Genomic DNA, 16,923 nt, shown 5'->3' with positions numbered 1-16,923 from the left:
GTTCCGGGTGTTGTGAGTAGTTTTTTGAAGTTTTAAAGGTAAACTTTCAACAGGTGTGTGTGTGTGTGTGTGTGTGTGTGTGTGTGTGTGTGTGTGTGTGTGTGTGTTAGTAGTGTAGGCTTTCCCTTTCCTTCCATCGCTGGTGCGTCACATTTATATTAAAAAAAAAAGTTAGTTTGTTAGTCTGTTAGAGTTCCCCCCTCAGCTCTCTGTCTTTTTTTTTTTTGATGGCTGATCAGCCTAAACAAATGTTCAGGAAGTGTGCACAGAGTGTGGCCATAAATTGTCACCAGCCAGCGGCCACACTCTGTGCGTTCAAAAAAAGAAGTAAGTAGCGTAACCAAAGGCAGAGCACATCAAAATATAAAACTCCAAAAACAAATGGTTCTGCCACCAGGTAGACTTAAAAACACTTGAAACTTGAAAATGTTAATAAAAATATACAATGATAAAATAAAATAAAATAAACACACTGGCTCATAATAAGCACTTTTGGTATAATACCTTTTTCAAATCCTAAATGTTTGCCAGTGAAACTTTCTCTTAAATACCTTCATTTCCTAGTGTTCACTCACTTAGATGCATTTATAGGTTCATAGGTTCATACTAGGCTATCTGCCCTAGGGCATATATAAGCCTAGCCAGAGTGTGTTTGGCTTTCGCCACCCATTTTAAATTAACTTTGCTATGCCCTTTTTCGAGGTTAGTATACTGTGCCTCTGTCTAACAGTGACACAGAAGTGATACCTGGGGTAAACCTACGATCTCCCATCCACTCATCAAGATTCCTCTTGAAGAGAGTCAATGAGGGACTCTGTCTAACCTGGACTGGGATTTTATTCCAGAGTGAAGGGAGCCTCTGGGTTATGAATCTGTCCCTCCACCATGTCCTATTTATTTCACTGCTGAGGTTCAAGTCTCTCGAGCGCGTAGCTCGATGGGATTTGGATTTTCTGAGGTGCAGCATGTCCATTAATTCCGGGTTGGACATGGCTTTATACGTCAGGCACAGATCGCCTCTGAGCAGGCGGTATGCCACTGAGTAGAGCTGGAGTTTCTTTAACCTGTCAGCATATGGTATCTGTTTGAGCCCTTTGATCCTCTTGGTGAAGTACTTTTGGGGTCTTTCCAGTTGCTGCAGGTGTCTGGTAAGGTACATCCCAAAAGGGGCATTGTACTCAATTATAGGCCTGATGAGGGATGAGTAAAGAGACACGATGACCTCCCCTGATCTAGATGTGAATCCCTTCATGATTAGGTGGGCTATATAAAATGTTTTTCTAACCACTTTGGCCACGTGGTTGTCAAATGAGAGATTGCTATCAACTTGGGTCCCCAGGTTCCTAATTACTTCTACTGTACTTAATGGATTACCACCTATGTGGTAATTTGTGGGCACTTTGTTTTTGCCAAAGGGGATGACTATACACTTTTTGGCATTTAGCTTGAGGCCATGGCTCTGGCACCAGTTGTCTGTTTCTAATCGGCCCTTTTGGAGGATGCTTGTGTCGGCTGGAGAGTCGATTATGGCGCCCAGTTTGTAGTCATCTGTGAACTTGGTCAGCCACAGTCCTTCTGTGTTGGCCTGTACCTACAAGAAATATATACCGAACAAGAGAGGTCCCAGGACTGAGCCTTGTGAGACGCCACTTGTAACTGGTGTGGAGTCTGACATGGCTCCAGCAATTCTAACCCATGTGGGTTCTGTACTTGAGCCAGTTTGCAACCCATCTAGTGACATAGGGGGTTATATTTAAGCTGGTGAGCTTATCTATAATGCCTGAGTGGAGTATTGTATTGAATTGATTGTATTGTATTGAAGGCTTTTGTGAGGTCCAGATCGGCTGTGTGGACCACCTTCCCCTCATCAATGGCCTTGGTGACTGTTTCAAAGAAATCAACCAGGTTTAAGATGCAGGATCTGCCCTTAACAAAGCTGAACTGGGTAGGATCCAGTGTCTGTAGGTCCCCAATATCTTTATTTATGAGGTCCATGATGATCCTTTCCATAGCTTTGCAGACCACGCTAGTCAAGCTTATGGGGCGATAGTTTCCAGGATCCGTTGAGGCACCACCTTTGTGGAGAGGGACCACTGTTGCTGTACGCCACTCTTTGGGTACATATCCTGTAGTAAGGCTGAGATTGAACAGTAGTTTTATGTTTAGATTTAGCTCCTCTTGGAGTTCATGTAGGATGCAGCCCAGGACACCGTCTGGTCCCATTGATGCTGTGTTTTTTGCTTTGGAGAGGGTGGCTCTTACCTGAGCATCTGAGATGTCGGGGGCAGCACTCTGCTGGGATAGATATTTGCCCTTTTGGTGGGGGGGGGGGAGTTTGCGCTGAACCTGTCAGCTAGGATGTTGGCAGTGTCTGTGGGTTTGATGTATTTTTTGTCATTTTGGACTAATTCTGAGCATATCTGGGAATTCCCACAAAGGTTCCTAACATGACTAAAGAAAGCAATGTGATTATCCTTAGTGTCCTGTGCAATTTTTCTCTCGAAGCTGGCCTTAGACGATTTTATGGGTGCCCATAGTTTTTTGCTAATACTGATCAGAGATGCCTTCCCTTTTTGGGATTTTGCTCTATCATGTAGTAGCTTCCTCCTTCTATTGTATAGTTTGTTTATGGCTGGGGTCCACCAGACAGGATGTCTGCCTTTGGAGGATTGGGTCTTGGTTTTATTTTGGATTGCATGATCCATGCATTCCTGAAGGTGTTCATAGAATGCGTTTATAAAGGATTCTGCAGTCTGGGCCGTATTTTCCACAGGCTCGGGGGCTTTGAAGGATTCCACCTCGGTTTTGAGGAGTGTGAAATTTGCTTTAGAGAAGTTTTTCACTGTGGTTTTCTGGGCAGGGGGTGGGGTTGGAATGTGAATATCCAGTGAGATTAGTTTATGGTCTGATCTTACTAGTGAGGGATACACTTCTGGTCTGGAGCATAGAGTCATCATGTTGGTGATTATCAGGTCCAGTATGTTTTCCCCTCTTGTGGGAGTAGTAACAAGTTGTTCCATAGCATTTGAGTTTATAAATTCTAGGAACCTGTGGGCTAGGGTGTAATGCTCCCAGTCTATGTTTGGGTAGTTGAAGTCGCCCAATATAATGGTGTTTGGAGAGACCTTCATATTTTCCACTGTTCTCAGAAAGGCCGAGTGGGGTTCCTGGGTTTGGGAGGGTGGTCTGTAGCAGGCTATAAACTGGAAGGCAGTTTTACCCACTGTTAGTTGCACATGGATAGTTTCTGATGCTTCGTGCTGTGCCACCAACCTGGAGGTGTGGGTATCTTTGACGAATATTGATACTCCCCCTCTTTTTGTGGTTCAGTCCAAGTTTTGGGGCCGAAAAGCATGGTATGAGGTATAACCTGGTAGTGCTGGGATGTTCTCGGGAGCCTTGAACCAGGTTTCTGTTACTGCACAGATATCGATGTTCTCCATGCTAAGGAGAGTTTCGAGTGCATGCATCTTGAGGTTTAGACTTCTGGCGTTGAGTAGCATTACTCTTAGTTTCTTATCCCTTGTGATACCTATGGAGGTGGGTTTGTCTTTTGAGCCTTGCCTAAAAAAGGCACTATGGGGGTAGCAAGAGCCTTTGCCAATATCCGAAAGCCCAGGGGTGACGGGTGCAAGCTGTCCCTAGTGAAGCATTGTGGCTTGTCGAGCATGTCATCCCAGGCTGACATGCATTTGATCCCCTTTGCATGACACCAATACTTAAGCCAGTTGTTGAAATTGATCATCTTGTCTTCATATTGTGGCATCATTCTTGGTGAGGGTAAGATGCTACTCAAGGTCAGGGTCATACCGGCCTGGGCTACATGCTCAGAGAGCTCCTCTGTCTTTTTTCATGTAGTCCAGGGAGGTACGTCTCAGGTCATTCACACCAGCATGGACAATGACCGAGTCATATTTGTACTTGCCTTGGAGTGACCTGAGTGCTTGTGTTATGTGGCAGATCCTAGTGTCCGACAGGCAGCTCACCGTGACCTTCTCCTTGTTCAGCCTGGTGAGCGGGACGTCAGTGTGCCTGACGATAGAGTCACCTGTTACAAGTGTATCAGGTGTGTTGTTTAGCCTTAAGGGCTGTGACTGTTTGGCACACTGGCTGTGTGAGCTGTGTGTTGCACGTGTTTTGTTTTGGGGTAGCGGTTGCTTGGGTGTCTGCTTTGGAGGTCTCTGCTGCTTAGACAGATTTTTATTTAGAGCCTTCGAGTATGTTTTTATGTGTTTATGTGTTTGGTTTGCTGTCGTGGTAGGTCTATGTGAGACTGGAATTGTAGTGAGTGTGGTTTCCTTCTCCTGACTGGTTAAGCCAGAACTGAGTTGAGAGAGCTTAGCCTCCAGTTTGGCTATATGGTTGCATCTCTCACATGTGTTGGAATTTGTTGGGAGGAGCAGAAGGTTGTCTGTGTACATGAGGCAGTTGTAACATTGCCTAAAGATTCCCAGATTCACCAGCTGGACCGGAGAGGAGATTGACAACTGACCTTTGGACATGCTAGAATAGTATTGGGAATTCCTTTATAATTGAAAAAAAAGGGCCAATGGGGAACAAGGTACTCAAGGGGAGTTTGTGAGGGTGTAGTGCTTTTAATTTTTTAGTGCTGACTTATATAATTCCTTTAGTGAGCAAGTGCCAGGTAACTTAAATGTATATATTTAGTAACCATAGCAGCATACACACCCTTTTAATTATGTCATTTTGAGTACTGAAGAGCTTTCCCTTTAAGTGCAGGTTTTAAAGGGACATATGCATTCAGACCTGGTGACTGGTCTGATTGCAAATTCATTATCCACTTCATCTCTCCAATTTCTGTTTTGTGCATTGTCTAGGAGTGCCCCATCTTCCTACGGGCTGTAGCATTTGCGCAGGCTTTAATCCGCGAGCCCTGAATGATTGCAGGGCAAAACCTGTTATGAAGGGTCTCCTTCCTGCGACAGAGGCAGTTGCCTTCACTACCTCTTTGGTCGTGGCTGTGACCGCTTCTTCAGCGTCCTCTCTCTCTCTCTCTCTCTCTCTGCCTCTCCCTCCAAGGCTGGGACTCACCCTCCTGCCTCTAGGCCTGTGGAAGTAGAGCATCATAAGGGCAGAATGAAAGAGAGAGAGCACAGAGGAGATAGACAGAGGAAGAGGTCCCTGGACTGTTCGTCTCCGGCCGGGCCTCCTCCAAAAATGCAGGCTGTACCTAGACCTGATTCCCCTTGGCTCCAATCGACCAGGTTTTCACTGGAGCCAGAGGAGCCTAGGTCATGTTCTAGGACTTCGGCACACTGACCAGCCAAGATGGAGTCCGTGGTCTCATCGCTGTCCACCTGCAGTTTATCCGAATCTAACATGGATAAAATGATGAGATTTATTCGTACTCAAATCCAGATGGGAGTCTTGCCAGCCCCCTCTCCCTCTAAAGAAGGGAGCTCACTTCCATCCTTTACACCTATTTCTCCTTCTCCGATCCAACCTCTGGTTTCGGAGTATCTGGATGCGAGAGGCTTTGGAGTCAGGGGGCCAGCGCTGATGGTACCTGCTACCTCAAAGCCAGCAGTTACCCTGGAGCCTGTCGGAACTGACTAGCTCAGATCCGAGTGGCTCTCGGAGCCATAGCCTGGGGGTCGGATCCGAGGGGGTGGAATTTTTCCCATTGGTGCCAACCTTGTCGGGTCGCAGCCATCTCTTTGGCTCTCTGTATCCTTCAGGCCCGGCTCCGATCGCCTCATTGGATCTGAGGAGAGCAGCTCCCTTACTGACATCCCAGGAAGCTCACTCACCTTTGGCGTTCTACGTGGTCGAAAGGGTTCTTCAGATTCCAGCCTGACTCCCTCTGCTTTGGGTTGCGACTCCCATCATTTTACCGCAGGGACAGCCCGTGCTCGAGGAGCCCTAGATGGTTCCCCTTGAGGAACATTGGGTGGTTTGCGAGCCCGCTTTGGAGAGCCCCACCAGAGAGCTTCCTTGCAAGCATACATGCAAGAGGAGGCACTTGGACTCCTCCTGGAGTCCCTCACTGAGGACACCGATTTGGAGGGAAGGGGAAGGTTTCCCCAGATCACCTCCCAAGGATGTCACCTTTGGAGACATCATGGGAGGTTGGTCCACCCCAAAACCTTCCTCGGATGAGTCGGTGTTCCTGGAGGCCTTCTGCATGGGCCTGTTTACTTCCTGGGTGTCCCATCTTGCAGATCCCTTAGTGGACTTGATCACCTAGCGAGCTTGGAAGGAACTGGACACCGTGGAGCCAATTCCAAAGCGTCCTGATAAAAGTTTAAGCCACCTCCCTTCGGACAGACCTGCCTGGAATAAAGTGTCCCCAGTAGATGCTATGTTGGCAGCAGCCGCCACCAAGAAGGGACTAACTCAGGAGAGTTCCATGGTCCATCCCCCCGAGCGACAGTCCAGGACGATAGATCGCCAAGGGAAGCTTGTGTATGCATCAGCCACCTTTACAATAAGGGAGCTGAAATATTTAGCCCATGTTACACGACTACAGCGCAACCTGGTCAAAGAACTAGCTGAGTCGCCCTTAGAGTCCATGTTGCAGGAGGACAGGCGTACATTCTCCGCGAGGATGGCCACCTTGAAAGCAGTCTCTAACACATCCATGCGCCTCCTCTTGCACACCACCAAGTGAGTGGGTAGGGCATCTGGGTCCGGCATTGCCATGAGGCACCATGCCTGGCTCAGGTTGTGTCACTTCACGGAACCTTCTAAGACGTCTTTTGCGAATGCCCCTTATGACGGCTCTTCCCTGTTTGGAAAGACTGTCCGTGACACTTTGGTCCAGAGTGAGAAGGACAGGAAGACACTGTCTGCTGTCGGGATCTGCTTCTCGAACACTGAAAGATCCTTTTACTCAGTATCAGCGAAGGCAAAAGAAGATGTGGTACTGGAAGTCTCAGTATTCCCGGGACAGTCAAAACTCTTCTTCCCCTAGAGGCAGAGAGGGACCAGACAGATGCCATCCCAGAGGCAGAGGGAGTCCGAGGAATTTTGGGTCTCGAGAACCTTTCTCGGACAAGTCCGTGCATCAGCCCTGAGGGGTTGGCTGACTGCTCAGCTCTGGAGGCAGTCAGGGTTCGCCTGTCGTTGCACCTGGCATCATGGGAGTCTGTCATCAGACCAAGACCATTGGGTGCTTCATATTATATCCAGAGGTTATACAATCCCGTTTGTGGTATCAACCACTCCTGCCAAACACCTTCCAGCTGTACCCACCTGCACAAAGGGAGGCAGCAGCACTAGAGGTAATCAAGCTGATAAAGAAGCGAGCCATCAAACCCGTCTCCCGAGATCAGTCCAGATCGAGCATCTATTCCAGGTTCATTTTGGTGCCAAAAAAGATGGGGGGTTTAAGGCCCATTCTGGACCTGTCAACCCTGAACCTGTCAGTTGCCAAAGAGAAGTTCATGATGGTCACGTTACAGTGCATCCTGCCTTACCTGCAAGAGAGAGACCACATGTACTCGATAGACATCCAGGATGCTTACTATCACATAAAGATGCACAAAAGCTCTAGGAGGTTCCTCCACTTCCAGCTAGGGGCCAATCATTACCAGTTTTGAGCCCTACCCTTTGGTCTCACCACAGCCTCCAGGGTATTCACCAAGGTAATGGCAGTGGTAGCGGCTCATCTGAGTCTTCAGGGAATCCAGGTCTTCCCTTATCTGCACGATTGGCTCCTTGCTGATCCCACCAAGCATCTACTTTGTCAAGCCAGAGATTATTTCCTATGTCTTGCGTACCATCCAAGAATTAGTCAACACAGCCAAATCTCTCCTAAACCCTGTCCAGGTTATAAAATACATCGGAGCACGGATAGAGACTTTACAGACAAAAGTCTTCCTGACCTTGGAAAAAAATTGAAGCTTATGGATTCATGTCACCTTCATCTCTGTCTCATCTTCCTTCAGCGGAGTCAGTTTTACGGGCCCTAGGTTCTATGGCAGCAACGATTATGTTTCTCCTGTGTGCTCATTTGCATATGTGAGTACTACAGTCTACTCTAGCGGTGCAATGGTCTATTTTGGATCTTACATTGACACATCCGATACACATAAGCAAAGTCTGCAGGGTGTCTCTCATCTGGTGGATGCATTCTTCATAAATACTCTAGGGACAACCTTTTGTCACAACCCCTGCCCAAGCCACAGTGACCACGGACACCTGCCAGCTAGAGTGGGGGGGGGGGCATTGCTCGGGAAGGGCAGTCCAAGGCATGTGGTCCCCGATCGAGACCAGTTTGCATATGAATGTTCTAGAGATGAGGGGGAGTTCCTTTTAGCATTGCAGGCCCTTCATGCCTTCCTCCCTCTAGGAACTGTTGCAGTTCAGTCAGACAACATGTCAGTGGTCTAGTACATCAACAAACCGGGAGAGACCATATCCTACCCCTTATGTCACGAGGCCATGAGAGTTTGGGAATTGGCGATCTCCACCAATCTTTTCCTGGTAGCAACGCACATTCCAGGATGGTCCAACATACTGGTGGATAAACTAAGCTGGACTATTCTGATGCCTTATGAGTGGTTTCTGAAGCCTTCAGTTGCGGAGCAGATCTTTCTAGTGTGGGGTCGGCCTTTCTGCGATCTCTTCGCATCTCCTTCCAACGCAAAGTGCAGTGAGTTCTTCGCTGTGAACCCCCTGCTGGGGGAATCCCCCAGAGACACTATACTCCATGCTTGGCCTCCTGGTCTTATTTATGCTTACCGTCCTTTTAGCTCTTATCCCAAAGTTCCTCCAGAAGGTGTGTCGACTGGGGAGCAAAGTGATCCTCATTGCCCTGTTTTGGCCTCGCCAGGTATGGTTTCCCTTCCTCTGATCTCATCTTCTAGCTCCTCCTTGGATCCCCATCTGGATCTCATCTCTCACCCTCGAGGGTCCCTCATCCGAACCTGGACAGTCTGAAGCTCATGGCTTGGCTGCTCCAGTTCCATTAATTGCTAAGACTCCTGGTTTGTTTACTTCTGTCAAGACTATTCTGGTGGCAGCCCATAAATCGTCCACCAGGAAGATTTACCGTAGCAAATGGAAGCGCTTTTCCATCTGGGCTTCTCAAAGGGATTTAGACTCTTTCATGACTCCAATTCTGGATATCCTTGATTTTTTGGCAAACATTTTTCAACAAGGGGCTAGCTCATCTACAATGAAAGTTCAACTGGCTGCCATTTCCAGTTTCCACATTGGTGAGAACATGGCTTTTTTTGGCTTCTTCCAGATTGTGCAAAGCTTTTATCAAAGGTAGATTTCTCTTGAGTCCTCCGGTCAAAGATCCTACTCCCCCATGGGACCTTACTATGGTATTGCAAACTCTGGTTGCCCCCCCCCCCTTTTGAACTGGTGGCAACAGCAGATCTTAAATTTCTATCTTGGAAGACAAGCTTCCTAGTGGCTATCACCTCAGCTAGGAGGGTCTTAGAACTTCAGGCGTTGTCTGTCAAGGTTCCATACATGGTTTTCCATAAGGAAAGGGTTTCTCTTCATACCAATCCCTCCTTTCTTCCAAAAGTTGCTTCTGAGACCAATATCAATCAGACTATCAATTTACCTGATGTTCTTCATCTCACATTGCTGCAGTCCTTACATATGGGTAGTCCGCTGTCCTCGGTCGGCCCGAATATCAAAGTATTAGGCTGACGTCGGTCAAGGCGCTTAAGACTGACATCAGGACGTCAGGGTACAAATGCGCATGACCTATCCTCAGTCTTTTTTGCCGCATGGTCCGATGCAGAAGCAGCGTTGCAAGTGCCGAGTTCAGACCAGTCAAAGTTGGCTAAGTACCCGTTGGGAATATTTTAGTTTTTCTTGCCTCAGTGGTTTACGGATGTCAGAAAAAGTGAATAACTGTATTTCTTGTGGGAAGCAGATACCGCATAGGGATTATCATACTTGTGTATTCCTTGTTTGGGGCCTGAGCACGACGTTGTTGGGTGTCGCTTTTGTGCTAGGTTCAATAAGCGCATTAGCGAAGGTTAGATTGTGCTAGGTTGGTCTTGAAGCGGTGCAATTATAATATGCCGCCGGATTCTCCGACGCCCGCTTCTTCAAAGACAAAGCAGCTAAACCCAGGCAAGAAGAGTCGTCCGCACTGGACGCCGGTTCTTTAGAGGCGTCAGTGGAACTGGTTCCGCGGAGGCTTCTCTGGAGTCCCAGGGGGAGACTTTGATATTGCAGGATGTGGCCTCTCAGGAAGCAGGTCAGGCTGAAGGGGCTTCTCAGGTTACTGTACTCCCTCCCTTCCTAGGGTGGTTAGGCCCTCTTTCTGTTTCCAAGGCTTCTCCCAGAGGCAGGCCAGGTTTAGCTTCTGTTGGTGTCACTCCTAGTTCTACAGGATCTGTGCCCAAGAAGCACATGCTTAAAATGGCAGAAGATTTAATTACTTTGATTAGAGGTTCTTTGCCCCTCCTGATAAAAGGCCTAGGGTGGAACCAGAGTTGGGGAGTTTTGAGCAGGCTGATGTTTCAGAGTCTTGGCTGAAGACTTGCAGGAGTACTCTCCTTATTCTGATTCTGATGCAGATGATTCAACTCCTTCTGCTTCTCCTCCAGGATTTTTTCTTTTCAGAGACTCTTCATTCCATGAGGGAACATTTTAAGTGGGAAGGTCAGGACTTCTCTGATTCCAGAAAAGGGGCTTGTTTTACCCCAGCATAGGCCCTTGGCTATACCTCCTGTTCTGGATGTTGTGGAAGATGTGTTTGCAGAGGCTTCACTTAATCCTGATTCTTTGCCTCCTGCTCCTGTTAAACCGGATAGGTATTACAGGGTGCCTGAGGCTCATAAATATCTTTATAAGAGTCCTAGGGCGGACCCAGAAACTGTTAGTCAGGGACCTAAGGGTGTCAAGGCCTCTGTTGTAAAACTCCAGATAAAGAGGCCAGAGCTTTGGATAGATGGGGAAAGAAAGTCTATACTTCTTCCACCTTAGCTATGAGGGCTTTGAATTGCCAGTTTCACATGTTGAAATTTCAAAACTATCTGCTTTCTCAATTGAAGTCTAAGGTAGATGCTCTTGCGGAAGGCATTGAGTGTAAAGAATTACAAGATTTGGTGCATGTCTCTGAACAGGTGGGTAAGCATTCTTTACAATGTGGTTTTGATGCTGTACAGGCCTTGTCTAGGGTGGCTGCCACTGGTTCAGTTCTTCGCAGGCACACCTGGCTGAGGGATCAGAATTTATCTGACCATGTTAAGACAAGGATTTTGGATGCTCCTTTACAGTCTGATGTGTTGTTTGGTTCACCTGTGGAGTCAGTCTTGAAGAAAATGGAAGACAAGGCTAAGTCTATGCAGGCTGTTAAAGATTTTTTGCAAGTTCAGCCTCAAGTTTAGTAGGAATTGGCCTGCTAAGGGATCCTTCTTATGATTCTCAGTCTACGGGTAGATCTAGACGTGGTAGGGGCAGAGCTCAGAGTTCCTTCAGACCTAGAACGGGGAGTTCACCTGCACAGTCTTCGGGTGAGGGCAGGGGCCAGTCCTTTTGTAAACAGGCCCAATGACCTACCTTTTCAGCTGCCAGATCCTTCTTGCCTGGCAGCACCTTTGGGAGGAAGGTTGGCACTCTTCAAGGAAAATTGGAGTTTGATTACTCAAGACAGATGGGTATTGGATATCATACACCAAGGTTACAAGTTTTATTTCCATACCTTGCCTCCCTTCAAAGGCATGCCAGACGTTCCTCCTCAGCAAAGACTAGAGGCTCACAAACAAATTTCTCTGCTACTTCAAATAGGGGCCATACAACCGGTCCCTCTACCAGAAGTGGGCCTAGGATTTTATTCTCGCCTGTTCCTAGTACCAAAGAAGGGGAACACGTGGAGACCAATTTTGGATTTATCTATCCTCAACACATATCTGGACATTCCCAAGTTCAAAATGTTGACGTTACAACAACTTTTACCTCTGCTGGGCAAAGATCACTGGATGGTGACTCTGGATCTCAAGGAGGCTTACCTTCATGTTCCTATCAGGCTCAGTTGCAGGAAGTATCTGTTGCTGGCTGGGACTTCTCATTATCAGTTCTCTGCATTGCCCTTTGGCTTATCTACTGTGCCCAGAGTGTTCACGAAAGTTCTGGCTCCAGTGATAGCTTTCTTCAGGCTAAGAGGAATACAGATCTATCCTTATTTGGACGATTGCCTGATTCTGGCCCAAGAAAAGGGCGAACTTCTTCATCATTTACAGTATGTGATAGCAGTGCTAAGATGCCTGGGGTATTCTGTGAACGAAATAAAGTCCAGTCTAGTACCCTCTCAGGACATGTGCTTTCTGGGTGTGAGACTGAATACAGCATCCCAGATGGCCTTTTGACCCCGGACAAACAAAAGAATCTTTCTCTTTACTTCCATCAATTGTCTCATCAGTCCAGGCTGACTGCAAGGACAGTCCTTCAAGCCTTGGGGTTCATGGCATCTTGTATTCTGGTGCTTCCCAATGCCAAACTGCATATGAGGAAGCTACAATGGTATCTCAAAAATGTATGGACACAGCACTGCCAAGATATGGACACTGTCATTCAGATAATACCTTGCATTCAAAAGGAGTTTTTGTGGTGGGCTCAGGAATGTCACCTAAACAAGGGACTCTCTGTGACCCGACCAGAGGCAGTCAGATTCTAACGACAGATGCCTCAGACAAAGCTTGGGGAGCTCATCTAAATGGAAAGTGGGTACAAGACATTGGCCTGCCAGACTTCAACATCTACATATCAATTTGAAGGAGATGTTAGCAGTCCAATTTGCATTAATAGCTTTCAGGATTTACTTTCAGGGCAGGTGTTGGTTCTAACAGACAACACAACTGTCATGTGGTACATCAACAAGCAAGGGGAACGCATTCTTATCCTCTATGCAGACAAGCAATGATTTTGTGGGAGACTGCTCTCAGTTTACAGCTGAATCTTCAGGCAAGGTTTCTGCCGAGCACAGAACTCCTTAGCAGATGTGTTGAGCAGACAAATTATGGATCCCCACGAGTGGAAATTGGATCCTCATGTATTTCAGAAATTGACAGTGTTATGGGGAACTCCAGACATAGATCTGTTCGCTTCTCCACTAAACTACCAGCTGCCAAAGTTTTGCACAAAAGGTTTCATCCCACAGCTTGGAAAGTGGATGCTCTTTCATTCAACTGGAGCAATCTTCATGTATGCCTTTCCACCTCTGCCTCTCCTCCCAAAGGTACTCCTGAAGGTCAGACAGGACAAGCCAAAGATGATTTTAATAGCTCCAGATTGGCCTCGACAGCACTGGTACCCATTACTGAGAAGTCTGCACGGGAGCCTCCATGGCCTTTGCCTTCGATTCCACACCTGCTGTCTCAGGAGAACAGTCATTTACTCCATGTCAAACTTCACTCTCTACATCTAACAGCCTGGCATATTCTGTTTTAAACCCTGGAGGGTCTCAGCTTCCACAGCAAGTTTTGAATGTTATTTTGGAGGCCAGAAGGCCTAGTACAAGGAAAGTGTACGCAGATAAATGGAAGAGATTTTTATTTTGGAGTACAGCAAAGGAATTTGATGTTTCTAAGCCTAATTTAAGTGTGGCTCTTCAATATCTTACTGAGTTACTGGACAAAGGTTTGTCCTTCTCTTCTATTAAGATTCATGCTGCAGCAATTTCTGCTCACTATGACTGTGACCCACCATTGTTTTCTCATCCTTTGTTTAAGCAATTCCTTAGAGGGGCAAAGAATATAAGACCCCCACGAGAGCTCCTACTCCTGCTTGGGATCTCAATTTTGTGTTGGAGAAACTCACTCTACAACCTTTTGAGCCTGCAGCTACTGCCGAGTTGAAATATTTATCATGGAAGACTGCTTTTGTTGGCCATTACCTCTGCGAGAAGGGTTTCTGAATTACAGGCCCTAATGGCGGTTGAGCCTTTCTTAATTTTCCATAAGGACAGGGTATCTTTACGTACTAATCCTTCCTTTATGCCTAAAGTGGTTTCTAGTGTGGCTTTAAACCAAACTATTCATTTGCCTACTTTTTGCAAACCCCCAAAATAAAGGGGAAAAGATTTTGCACACTTTGGATATACACAGGCAGTTGCAATATTATTTGAGCAGAACTAAAGGGTTCAGGCAGTCTCAGCAGTTATTTGTTTCATTTGCTTTGGGTTCTCAGGGCAAGCCTGTGTCAAAACAAACTATTTCTAAGTGGATTGGGTTTTGTATTGCTTTCTGTTATTCCCATCATGGTAAGGAGATTCCAGCTGGGATTATGCCTCATTCCACTAGGGCTACTGCCACTTCTACAGCTTTTAAGGGGGGTGGCAACTAAAGATATTTTGGAGGCAGCTACTTGGAGTTCAGTGCATACTTTCTCTAAGCACTACCACCTTCCACTTTACTCTAAATCTAGGGCTGGTTTTGCCACTGCAATTTTACAGGGCATTTTGCTCCTAATGCTTTATAGTTTTGCCATCCTCCTTACCTCTGCTTTGGGATTCTACCCATATGTAAGGACTGCAGCAATGTGAGATGAAGAACATAGTACAGTTTTGTACCTACCATAAATGTAGATGTTCGAAGATCCACATTGCTGCAGTCCAATACTCCCTCCTTCCCTCTGTAGTTAGAGGCGGTTGTGTGGTTTGGGTTGTGAATATTGTAGATATTGTATATATTGTACATATGATTAGTGCAAGGGTGGTTGGTTGTTTTTTTTTTGCTGTCTTTTGGTTTTGACCTTTCCTTTTAGGGTCTTCTGACATCTGGAGCAAGAAAAGACTGAGGATATGACGTCGGTCATGCGCATTTGTACCCTGACGTCCTGATGTCAGTCTTAAGCGCCTTGACCGACGTCAGCCTAATACTTTGATATTCGGGCCGACCGAGGACAGCGGACTACCCATATGTGAGGACTGCAGCAATGTGGATCTTCGAACATCTACATTTATGGTAGGTACAAAACTGTACTTTTTCTTTCTAAATTTCAAAAATAAGGGTGAATACAAGTTGCATCTGTTAGATGTTCATATACAACTACTTTTCTGTTTACACAGAACCAAACCCTTTCACAACTCTGACCAGTTGTTTGTGTCCGTCTCTAAACTGCTTTTGGGTAAACCCATTTCCAAGGTGACCATTGCTAGATGGATTTCTCTCTGCATCCTTCAGGCTTACAAGGACAAAGGCTTGTCTCATCCGAGTCAGGTTAGAGCTCATTCCACCAGGTCCATGGCTACTTCTGTGGCCTTTTGGTCTAGGTTATCCTTGGATGACATTTGTTCTGCGGCTACTTGGTCCTCATCTGTTACCTTTATTTCTCACTATAAATTGGATTTGATATCTAGAGGGAGAGCATCCTTTGGTTCAGCGGTGCTCTGGAATATCCTTCCATGAGGGCCACCCAGGTGTTTAAGTAGCTGGGAACTCTGTCCCATGGGTTGAAGACCAAATGAAGTAAACTACTTCAGATAAAGAAGTTATGTACTCACCATAACGTTCCATTTGAGTAGTTGTACTTCTTTTATCTTCAGCCGTTCCCACCCCCCCTTCCCCCTGGCCTTACCATCTTGGGATGTAGCAGAGCAAGCATTAGCTGCTTTAGTCTGTGTTTCATGAGGCTGGAAAAATTGTGTGCGGTAAGGTATATTGGGTCAAGTTTTTTGGTTTAGGGTGCAGAAAACTCAATCTGAGGGAAGGAAGGTGGTATATTATGGGTAGGGGGAGGAGCTTGGAGCTCGGAGCAGATACTTGTGAAGTTGCCGGCTTGGATCCGATCCAGGTCCGTATCCCACAGGTTGAAGACAAATGAAGTACAACTACTCAGATGGAAAGTTATGGTGAGTACATAACTTCTTTTTTGGGGTCCTTATGACACTTGTATATCACCAAAAGGGAAAACAAAAACTGATTAATTTGGTAGAGTTTAGTTGCCACAATTTGGTAGTATTCCCGGATAAAGACAAGTAACTGTAGTGCCCTTAGTTGCCACAATTTGGTAGTATTCCCAGATAAAGACAAGTTACTGTAGTACCCTTTCACTAGAGTCAATTTCTGATATGCATATATTCTCTAGAATAGTGAAATGCTTGGCTGATTAGTGCAGCTCTCCTGATTGTGGAGCCATAGCCATGGAGATAGGTGGAGTGGTGTCATACTATTAGAACGCTAAAATACGTCTTGCATGACATTGTGATGACCCTCCTCTGGGCCAGTAATCAAGGAGCCTCAGTCTTCACCACTGACACAGGTGGGGAACGTTCACTTAAAACAAAAATAGATACAGTAATTTCAGATGCAGCTCTTTGCACCAAGCACAATTTCCCTTAAGAGCACACAGGGAACACCCAGTCCTGGGGCTAGACTTCCTCCTCCAGGCTCCATATAAGAATTAATCTTTCTCTCTGCAGACACCAGTGGTGTGTGTCCCTGTTCCAAACAGCTACCACACACACACACACTTGGGAATGGCTGGCACAGATATACCTGCTATAACCACCTTCACCCAGACAATAAGTTAGATTCACTGCCACCAGTCAGCTACTTTAAGACTCTTACCAGGGCACCTAATTGTTTTCAATAAAATTAACAATTATACAAATGGTAGTATTAGCCAAGTGACAAGACTTTCAGGAGCTTGGAGCCCACAGTGCCACCAGATAAATTCAGTTACTTTCAGATTTTTCTAAAAGACCAGCCACGATGAAAAGTTTAGATACAAGTAATAAAATGGATAACATGAAAATAATGAATATCTGTTTGCAATAAACACCAGCGTTTTAGTTCACAGGAAATATAAAAAAATAACACAGATGGAAAGACTCCAACAGATACAGAAAAGCAATACATTTAGCTACTTTGACTATTTTTCCTGAGTGAAGAATTACAGTTCCCTGGTTATTTATTAAAGCAATGCAAAGTTATGTGGATTAGTGGTCTTTGTTGTCAGGTTCCTAAAAACAGAGGGCTGAGTGTA

General features: G+C 46.1%; 1 protein-coding gene across 1 annotated transcript in view; it reads left to right on the top strand.

Moving 5' to 3' along the window:
- Positions 1 to 16,923, top strand: part of SLF1 (SMC5-SMC6 complex localization factor 1) — a 1,376,372-nt gene that overhangs the window by 779,001 nt on the left and 580,448 nt on the right. The gene's annotated exons all lie outside the window — the stretch shown is intronic.

The sequence above is a fragment of the Protopterus annectens genome, chromosome 2.part2, assembly GCF_019279795.1.
Source record: "Protopterus annectens isolate FY-2018-M chromosome 2.part2, PAN1.0, whole genome shotgun sequence".
In the NCBI taxonomy this organism is placed as follows: domain Eukaryota; kingdom Metazoa; phylum Chordata; order Ceratodontiformes; family Protopteridae; genus Protopterus; species Protopterus annectens.
This window is presented reverse-complemented; position numbering and strand designations above follow the sequence as displayed.